At 43.8% G+C, this 10,455-nt stretch overlaps 1 protein-coding gene and 1 long non-coding RNA gene across 5 annotated transcripts in view; one reads left to right on the forward strand and one right to left on the reverse strand.

Annotated features, from left to right (window-relative positions):
- The window catches only part of Scfd2 (sec1 family domain containing 2), a 406,746-nt gene that overhangs the window by 133,708 nt on the left and 262,583 nt on the right, over positions 1 to 10,455 (forward strand). The gene's annotated exons all lie outside the window — the stretch shown is intronic.
- LOC106149500 overlaps positions 5,329 to 10,455 on the reverse strand; it is a 26,439-nt gene continuing 21,312 nt past the window's right edge. Inside the window, exons 3-4 of the long non-coding RNA XR_001235727.1 lie at positions 5,889 to 6,011; positions 5,329 to 5,413 (exon numbers count right to left, since the gene is read on the reverse strand). This is a non-coding gene — a long non-coding RNA (uncharacterized LOC106149500). The remainder of the gene's footprint in view (positions 5,414 to 5,888; positions 6,012 to 10,455) is intronic.

Here is a 10,455-nt window from a genome sequence, read left to right on the forward strand (position 1 = left end):
GTGCAAGAATCTCTGCTAGGCACTGTGCAAATACAGAAATGAACGAGTCAGAGTCAGCCTTTCCTGAAACTTGTGATGCAGTAGAAGGAAAGAGAGCAAGCATGCAGAAGAAACTTTTGGGTGAACTTTAACTCCCATAAAGAGCTGCATAGAGCAGAGTGGGGAAGGGCAGAGGTAGAAAACTATCAGAGTTGGTGGGGAGGTGGAATAATTAAGGGAGGACTTGTGAGGAAGTGAAATTTAAGCCAGACCTTGAAGAATGGGAAAAACTGAGATTGTAAAGGGGGATAATAATAGAGTCATCTCCCAGGCCTGCTGTAAAGATCAAATGAGCTTGTAATACATGCGGAGTGTGTGGGACGTGACTGGCATGTAGTCAAGAGCTAAGTACTGTTCCCGTGATCACAATTTGAGCAAAATGTTAAAAGGTACTGATTGTAGACTAAGTCCTGCATTGTAGATTTGTATTTTCTTATCAAAGTATCCTTCTTGATCTTTTGTGTTCGTAGTTGCTGGATTGTACATTTCATGGTTTTCTGCCTTGCTCTGACAGAACCGTTCATGCTGTGTTTGAAAAAGGGCAGGATATTACTGAAGGAAAAGAGATGTAATTATCCTGGAGCCAGTCTGACTTAATTTTATATATCTTGCTTTTATTTTGAAAACTTCATTTGTTATAAATTAACCTTAGAAAGAAGTTTAATTCAGAGCGTCTGACAGTTTCAGTTATAGATTGTGATCACAGTTAAATATGTTCAAACACGAGTGTGTGTATGTGCGCTTTTTAGCTCTTAGTAACTACAGTAGCTAAAAATAACATATTGGAGTAACGGTTTTACTCAGTGAATATAATTTTTACAAACCATATTTTATACCTTTGTTGTTGGCCCACTTGGGTGCTTGCAGAAGTCTCCTAACTGGAGGTACCCCCCACCTGGGGAACAATATCGGCTCCAGAGACGAGGAAGCAGGAGGCTTAGCGCCTACATGGAGTTTTGAGAGCAGCCATTGAAGTACCTTGAGAACAGGAGCCAGTCCCCAAGCTTGAGCAAGAGCAGGTTTGTGCAGAAGAGCAGTGTCCGTGCACTAGAGGATGCATGTGCTAACATTTACGGCACGCTGGAGTAGGACCCCATGTGAAACCAGACCATCTTCCTGTTCTGCTCTCTGCTCCGCGTACCCATGAGAACCATTATTTCCTCCCTCGTTAGAGCCAGTTTTGCTTGTGTACTTCCCTAGCTGGGAAAGCCCACAGGATGCCTACTAGTTCATACGGTATCTTTATAAGAATAAGAAAACCTCTCCTTTCTCCACACGTGCCAATGCTCCTGCCAGAAAGTTGCCAAAGTCAGTATGCAAATCTGTGCTGCCTGTGATTGTCATCATATCTCCTTGCATGACAACGCACAGCAAGATGGTGCCGCCCTGGAGTGCGGCTGTATATTGGGAGGCAGAGAAGGAAAATCATAAAAGCCATTTTTAAAAGGTTTTCACCTTGGTAGTTTTTTATCACAGTGCACAACTTCACCTAACATATGCCCTGTTAGAGGTGTTACCAACACCTTTCGTTGTACAAGACCATCTTGGGCGTCGGAGGACACAAAGTGCCCTCAGCCTCTTTGACCTCCCGTACTCATGCCTGGAGTACCTTGCGATCACTGTGTCACGCCCAAACACTCCACTTCCCCTTCCAGAGATTCCTCTTGGGGATGGGGTCATCCGGGTTGAGAGCTTTTACCCTAACGCCAAGACCTAGTCCTTTATTAGCGAAGATTCCATGTAAAAAGGCTTGTCCTTCAGAGTGTACTCTCTAAGTCACCTCCTCTGAAGATTTCCAGTCTTCCTTCTAGATAGAGTGGGTCCTGCCGCTGTGCTCCCACACAGCACCTGCTGGAGAAAGTACCATGCCGCACTGTGGTTAGATTCGGGGACCCATCTTTCTGCCCTCTCCATTCGATTTTTAACTTGATGAGTTGGAGGATGGTGCAGTTTTCTTGGTATCTATAGGGTCAAGCTCAGTCCCTAGTTCTTCCTAGAAGTTTTTTTCCCATTTCTCTACATGTCAATTAAAATTTTTAAATCCCCAAAACTTATTTTAATACGCAAATGCATTTTGCATATTGAAGTGTCACTTGAAATCAAACAAATCTATAGGCTAGTGTAATTCAGAGTACTTAGGAGTTACTTCTATAAGATACCTACTATGTTAGTTTCCTATTCAGACCATACTTTGTTTTTTAAGAATAACAGACTGTTGGTTTCCTGGTGCAAAATATTTTTCTAGTTCAAAATTGTAATTGTTCTTTACCCTCTACAGTGCTAAGGTGTTTTATAGAATGGTTGCAATATACGTTACTCATCTTAAATTTAATGTTGCAAAGAATTATCATTTGCACAGTAATTCATCAGAGGGTATATTTTCTTTTGGATTTTGTGTTCTATGGAGTCAGCCCCTGGGACCTGAAATGTAGAGTAGTTTTCTCTTTTCTACCTCTTGGTCATGTTTTTGGGCTCCTCATGGGGGAAGACATCATTATATTTTATTTGGTGTGTTTGATTTATTTTAAAAATCCCAGCAAAGAGATGAGTCAAATTCATCACAGTAATTCCATCTAGAAAAAGAAGGATTGCACATCAGGAAAGTTAGTCTCTTATGGTTGCTAGAAAAATTGTTTCATAGATAGCCAGGATATATTAGAGCATGAACAAAGTGTGTCTTTTGCAAGTACTCATAATAACCAACAGTCAAGGGTTGTTTTTTCTGTGTATCACTGTTGCCTTTCGACATGAGGTAAGCAGGAGGTACAAAAGCGAGGGATTGATGAGTTCAGCTCCCTGTTGTCAGCAGCTTGGTTGTGAGTAGTTTGCTAGCCACCTAGCAAGGCCTTTGGACACACCAGACAGATAATAGCTTAGTTAGGATACTTTAGTCTGCTACGATAAAGTAGATGGGCAAGATGTTCTTTCATGCAGAAATCGCTTTCGGTGTTCTAGAATTTGTAAGATAGCTTCTTTGGGATAGGGCCCCATTACTGTTGTTCTAATGTACATACTAGATACCTTTTATAGTCCCAAATGGCTGATCTATCTTGCAAGTATTTTCTTACTCTAGAGATCAAAAGTAGGAACAGAGAAGAAGTAACGTGCATGGCCTATTCCCTCTGAGATCATGACCCGGAAATTACACCTGTTACTATATCTCACCATCCCACTACCTGGCCCTTAGTTGCATGGCCACACTTAATTGTAAGGGAGGCTGGGAAATACAGTGTGTTTTTCTCTCTGGGTGGCCATGTGCTAAGCTAAAGAATAGTTATAAAGTGAAATAAGGAAAGTTGAACATTTGGGGACCATACTGCTCATCAGAAGACTGAAAGTCAGGGACATAAATTACATACTTTGATGGGATATTTCTTCAGAGTAGGTTACTTTTCCTAGTTAACTTGGCAGCCTTTCCAGGGCACTTGTTATATTAAGCAATGCTGATGCAGTGGCTAGGTCATCATCCTTGCAGAAGTTAACTGTTGTACGTGTTAAGATGAAGCCACAAGCAGGTACCCTGTTAAAGTCAGGGAACCTGTGGATGCAGGAATGGAAATGAGCCCAATTTTGTTCTTAAAGGCATTGCCTTATACCTATTAAGTGGTCTCTTTCAAAACCAAAATATAAAGAAGATGACACATTTCATGAGGGCCCAAAGTTTAGGCATGTTCTTATTATAATCCTGTTAAATGTTATTTTTCATTTTTTAAGATTGAAAATTTTTTGGTTCTAGTTACTTTTATTTCCAAACAGGAAATTTTAATCCTATCTCCTAGTCGCCTCTCTCTGCCTCTTTCTCCTGTGGCTTCTGCATAGTATTACTTCCTCCAGAAAGTTTGCCTTATCTGACATCTCAGTTTTGGATTAGGGGTCCCAAAGGTGTTTCAGCATACCACCAGGAATCCTATTTATTATCTTCAGACTAACCCTGTACTTTGTAATCCTTTTTTTTTTTAAGAGTAGGAAAATTTATTGGAGAAAAGAAATGGAGAATAGGATAGCTCTTGAGGGACAGGAGGGGTCCTGAACGGGTTGCCACTGTAGTTCTATTTTTGTGTGACTGTCCGCTGCACTCTAAGCTGTGTGTGGAGATGGACCTTGTGCGTTCACGGGTGTATCCCCTGTGTACAGCACACGACTAGTCGCAGAAACGTAAGCATGAATGAATGAAGGGAAGGGAGAGGAGGGAGGAAGTACTAACAGCAAGGGAATAAGAGAGCACTGGGCAGTGCTGTGTGCCATAGGCCCAGCACTCAGGAGGCTGAGGCAAGAAGATCACTTGAGCCCACGAGTTTGAGGCCAGCCTGGGCAACATAGTGAGACCCCCCCATCTCAAAAAGAGGAAGAGGGAGAGGGAGAAGGAGAAGGAGAGGGAGTGGGAGGAGAAGGAGTGGGAGAAGGAGACATTTTATTAGGTGGACATGTTTCAAGCTTTATGTCTGACTCAGCCAAGTGTGGCATTCAGAGCAGTGATCAGAAGGCTTGGCCCCGCTGGTGCTGGCTTGCTTCCTGTGGTGACTACCCCTCCCTCCCTTTTCCACCTCTGCTAAGCTCATGGTGGAAAGAAAGCAGAGGTGATTTCAGGCGAGCGTCTCCGGGCCATGGGCCCCAAACCAGTACCAGCCTGCAGCCTGTTAGGAGCGGGGCCACACTGTAGGAGCTGAGTGCTGTGTGAGGAGCCACGCCCCATCTGCATTTCCACTGCTTCCCATCGCCGACATCGCTGCCTGAGCCCCCGGTCCTGTCGGAGCGCGAGTCCTACCGTGAGGTGTTCGTGGTTGAGTGCTCCTTCTGGGAATCTAATGTCGTAGTGGAAATAAAGCGCACAGTGTAATAATACAGAAGTAATGTGCACAATAGATGTAATGTGCTCTCGTCAACCCAAAACTGCCACCCCCTCCTGGCCTGTGGGAAAGTCCTTCCACAAAAGCGGTTGCTGCTGCCCACAGGTCGGGACTGCTGACCTAGGGACGGTGGAAGCAGGAGTGTCTCCACCTTGGCGTGCTTGTGTGCCGGCCAGGGTCGAGGCTCCATTTCCTGCCCAGGGCACATCACTTCCCTCCCAGAGAGCACTGAGGGGCTTGAAGAGACATTCAGCCGTGTGTTCAGTCGTGTATTATGTCCATAACATGAGTTTCCTTTGGATAGTATCTGTATTTTCAAGCTTTAGTGATTTAAAAATCTCTCCAGTATTTTTGGATTTGGCAAAATATATTGTCCTTATGCCTTAAGTTAAGGTTTTTGAAAGAAGTTGTTTATGTAGACCTGACTTTACTTGACTATGCTGTTGAATTTAAATGTGTTCAGTAACACATTCTCCCATCATGCGTTCCATTATTATCCTCAGCAGCACCAAATGGGTGAGCCTACTCTGTAAAAAAATGGAAAAGTATCATTAGGAGAGGCTGAACAATGATTCAGAGTTGGCAGCTGTGTGTCAGGAAGACAGATGTGAAGAAGGACATGGGAGAAAAATCATCTCTATGATGATAAGTTCGTAGTGTTGGTGTTAGATCCTTAATAGATGAAGAAGGGAGTCAAGGCCACGGAAGATGTAAAGCTTCTATAGGTGTTGTAGGACTGTGAAGCAGAACCAGAGACTTTAGACATCTTTCTGGACAGTGTTCCCATTTTATAGATGAGGAAAGAACCTCAGTGACAAATCTGAAATCACTGGAAATAGCAGTTACCTTCCTTCTTGGGTAAGTGCTTTTCCATGTTGGAAACTCGTGTGGCCTATAGTCACACAGCTTGATAAACTATTCCACAACAGGAAATGTATTTATTTGGTTTTTTGGTTTTTGAGATAGGGTCTCGCTATGTAATTCAGGCTGGCCTTAACTCACTGTGTAGCCCAGGCTGGTCTTGAACTCTTGGCAGTCGTTTGGCCTCCACCTGAGGTTGGAATTATAGATGTGTATGCCGAAGTATTCTCCGTCAGTCGTTGATTTATCTCACTTTACAACTTTCTGAGAGAGAAAAGGACAAAGAGTAAGTAAACAAGTTAATAACAGATGTAAATCTGTGACAGTATTTCAATTAATTTGAGTTAATTTTAGTCTATAATGAATGCTACAGAAAATGGAAGGATTTTAGAAGTACATAGTTATTATGTAAACTATAGAATTACTTTTAGATTAAAATAGTCTTGTCTCATGTGCAAGTGAAATTTTAGTTGTATGTTTTGGTTATATTTGAATAATTTGGAAAACATTATAATTTTGTCTGAAGTGAATTTGTACATCCAATTTATTCATCTCTAAAAACAGAAAATTAAAAAGTCTAAACAAAGCTAAAATATATCACATTTCATAGTTTTGAAGAAATAAATATTTGGAAGAATGTTTGCTTTTTACTTACGTTGAAAAGTTACTAACTCCAAAAGTGATCTGAAGTTTTTGCTGTTTGTTAGGACATCTTAATTTTTTGTATTTCCATTCAGACTCCTGTGGAATTTTATTGGGATGGCTAAAATATTGTTGGGCAAAAAGGTTTGTCTGTAGTCTGCAGAGTACGAACTCCATGCAAACTGAAATTGGGACTGGGTGAGACCGTCTGTCGTGAACATGACGCAGTGGTCTGACGCAAGCACGCAAGACAGGTGCAGTGCTGCACTGCATAGGCAGAGACAACTGCACGCATGATGGGAATCCTTGTTATAAACAAAGTGCTCCATGCGAACTGTACCGAGTGAAAGACATTTCTCCTGATGGAGAACACAGGGCGACAGGCAAGGGTATGGGGACTCCCTGTTTCGTATTAGCAGATGTTTTTCACTTTGTGCTGAATTTGCTGTCCTGGAGTGCCCTCCTAGAAACACCCCAGCCAGAAGCTCTGCAGGCCGAACTGGCCTAGTAAAAGGCACATCGAGAGTGTCCTCTGTTCCAGAGGAAATATGCACAACTTCAGAAAAGGTCTACACAATAGAGTCCAGAGGAATTAATGGCAATGTGTTTTTATTGTAATAATTTTTTTTTATTATTTTTTTTTGAGACAGGGTCTCACTATGCTGTTCAGGCTGGAGCGCCCGCGGGAGACCCTGGTGAGCGCTTGTTTGCCAGTTCTTTTCCAGCTCTTCTGTCCCCTTGGTCTCCAGCATATCACAAGGAGTGTTGGCTGCCCTGACTCAGGTCGTGCCCTCTGGCTCCTCTTGGTGGTCTTGAAGGCAGCCAGAGCCTCCGTGGGGCCGGTCGGCTTGAACCTAGGCTGGAGCGGCAGTGGCCTGCGCCGTGGGTTGGGATAATAGGGGGTTGGAAGTGTCTTCAGGGGAATCTGAAAGAGGTGGCAGGGCTGGGGTGCGTGCATCTGCTGGTGAAGGAAGACAGCAGTGAGTTCTGGATGGGAACGAAGGAGGATCAGAATCAGAAAGTGGAAAACAGCCAGCCGTAAAGGCAGATTTGCAGATTTGTCATGATTTTACCTTTGTACTTTATCGTGTAGACCTTTTCTGGAGTTGTCCATATTTCCCCTGGAACAGAGGACACTCTCGATCTGCCTTTTACTAGGCCAGTTTGGCCTGCAGAGCTTCTGGCTGGGGTGTTTCTAGGAGGGCACTCCGGGACTTTGTCACAGCCCCACTGAGCTTACAGGTTTCAGCAGGCAGGTCACGGAGGCGAGGAGCAGAAGCTTTGTCACAGAGCGGTAGTTCCCTGTTGCTGCTCACTTTATTAAGGGCGCCGGAACCTTGGCCCTGGGAGACGCCCTTTTTACTTCTCAACCAGTGACGCGAAATGTGTTGAAACGGCATTTTGTTCCTTCTCCTCAGACATTTGGTAGTCTTTGCTTTGTGGGTTCTGGAAGTCCAATCGTAGCACATGCTGGGGGTGCAGTGTCCTATTCTCCTTTATAGCTAAAATAAAATTTTTAATCTTCTTACATATCTCCTCATTTGCCAAACTGTAGCTCCTTCTCTGCAGTCAGCAGAATGACCTCATTTCTGTTACTGGCTGAGGAGGCAAAATTGTTGCTTGGCCAGATTAAAAAGCAAGCAAGTAAGCAAGGAAAGAAGAAACAAAACAAGTTTAAGAAAATGTACATACCCTACAAGATATTTTGTTATTGGGGCAGAATATGCTGATAGCTCAAGCAAAAAATGGACATTTTGGGTTGGCACTGATTGGAAACGTGTGATTTTTTCTTTCTTTTTTGTTGTAGAGGCTTTGAAAATCCCAGTGTTGACCTGTTTTTAGTATTTATATTGGCTCCCTAGACGATAGACAAGCCAGCCTAACCTGGGGCCCACAGAACCAGCAGGAAATTTAGGTCACGGACAGTTGCATTTTAAAAACTCTGGTTTTTCGAGGCTGCTCCATCATGGTCATTGATTGATGATAAGATGACAGCATGAACTCTTAAATCGTTAAAGGTGGCCAGAGAGAGACAAATGGCCGGGCTGGTGCTGGCGGTTTTGTTGACTGCACAGTTCCCAGCTCCCTGTGGTGTTCTGTTTTGTTCTCCAAAGAAGTCACTTGTCCTTTGGTTCGTGCAACTTATGGCCCCACATGCCTGTTTACAAAAACAGCCTTTTAAACTTGGCAGTTCTCTTTGAAGCACGCATGACATCGTTTCCCCGGGACATGGAGGAAATCATTACAAAAGGTTTGTATCTCCTGAAACATGTGCGCCTTCAAACTGAACGGCCATTGCAGTTCTTTTAATCATTCTCCGAAATCAGGGTCTTTCCCTGTCCCCCTCACCCAGGGTACGTAGAGCCCAGTGAGATTACTCGGTGAATCCTGTAAGCTTCTTAGGTTTTCCTGCTCTTGCTTTGGATAAATGCTAATCTGTAATAAGAACTCTAAGTAGACAGCTCTGTTCTTCCCAGGACACAGGAAATATGGCCTGGTATAATGGCATTTTAAAAACTTTATTGAAGTAAAATATAATATAGAAAAGTGCAGCTCAATGAGTTTTTACTAACTGAAGGCAGCTGTGTAATCAGCACCCAGATCGACCTGCAAGATTACTAGCAACCCTGGAAGTCCCCCTTTCACTGACTCCCGGTAACTCCTTCCTCCCAAGGGGTAGGGACTTACAAAACCACAGAGTCTTTTTCCCTGGTTTTATATTTTATATTAATAGGATAATATAATCTGGTTTTTTTTCTGGATTTTTTCGTTCAACATTATATCTGTGAGATTCAGGTTTTCTTATTTTATGAAATTATAGATTGTTCTCCTCACTGTGTAGTATTCCATTGTATAGCATCCTTCATTGTCTCCTTTCGTGGCATGTTTAGTGGGAGAGGAAGTTTGCGAATCCATTTGCACAGCCATGAGGGTTTCTCTGCTTCTCACTGCTTCAGGATCACTTGCTCCTCACACACAGGATGCTGGTTAGCTCCTAGTGCCCCACAGAGGGATGCATTTTGGGAAATGTTTATGTTTTGAGGACAGACTGTTTACATCTGCTTGTTCTCTGTGACGTCTTCCTGGCGCGTTCTTGTAAATGTCTTGCCTGTCACTCGTGCTGTTGCTTTGCTCACTTTAGAATCCTTCTCCTTGTCTCAGGCGTAGACGTCTTCCTGCCTGACGTATTTATGTGTGTCATTCTTGCAGTTCATGTCAGTTTTCTCTTCTCTGCACTCTTCCTTGAAATACCCTCTCCTTGTTTGAACCCGTGTAAAACCCTTAAAGCAATTTCAGACGCTCCTCTTTTCTCTCACACTTTTATCAAGCGGTGCTGGCTTCCACTTCGGAACACTTCCAGTTCAGACAGTTCACGCTAACCTGCGGTGTGCCTGCCCTGGTGCAGCACCACTGCCCTCACTGGGAGTACTGGTGCGGCTTCCTGTCTCCAAGCCTCCACTTGCTCCTCTGGGCCTGTCTGCTCCCGTCACCATGCTCCGTGTAACAGCCTGCAAAACAGGTCAGATTGTCCCGGCTCTCTGCACAAAACCCCTGACTTCATCTCAGAGGAAAAGCAGAAAGGTTAGCAATGGTTTGGCTACACAGCCCTGAGCGATCTGGACCCTTCTCTGCTCGTGTCTCACTACTGTCTAGTTCTGCACCATTGTTCTGCACCCTGCTTCTTCCCAGTCTAAGCCCTGCTGCAAGCCCAGTCTGTCATCGCTACATTAGTTGCTGTTAGTGACTGTTAGAATCCTCCCTGTCCCAGGGTCTGCATTCCCCTTCCCTCCAACTCTTGTTCCTCTCTGCCTGGGAAGCACTGGAGAGGAAATGTACAATAGCCCAGGTGAAGGTTTTGGAGAAATAGTATTGGGTTTTGTTCCCGCTCAACCACTCTCCAGCTGACATCCTTGAAAAGTAACCTTTTTTACTTTCCCTCATGAAATAATACCTACAGCACAGGATAATTAGGAGGAGTAAGTGAGACAGTCTGTAGTTGTATATTTATAAATGTTTGTTTTTCCTGCCTTTTTTTGGTTGGGGGAATTGGACCCAGGGCCTTTGC

This window comes from Chinchilla lanigera, unplaced genomic scaffold, assembly GCF_000276665.1.
Source record: "Chinchilla lanigera isolate Chin_1 unplaced genomic scaffold, ChiLan1.0 scaffold00046, whole genome shotgun sequence".
Classification (NCBI taxonomy): Eukaryota; Metazoa; Chordata; class Mammalia; order Rodentia; family Chinchillidae; genus Chinchilla; species Chinchilla lanigera.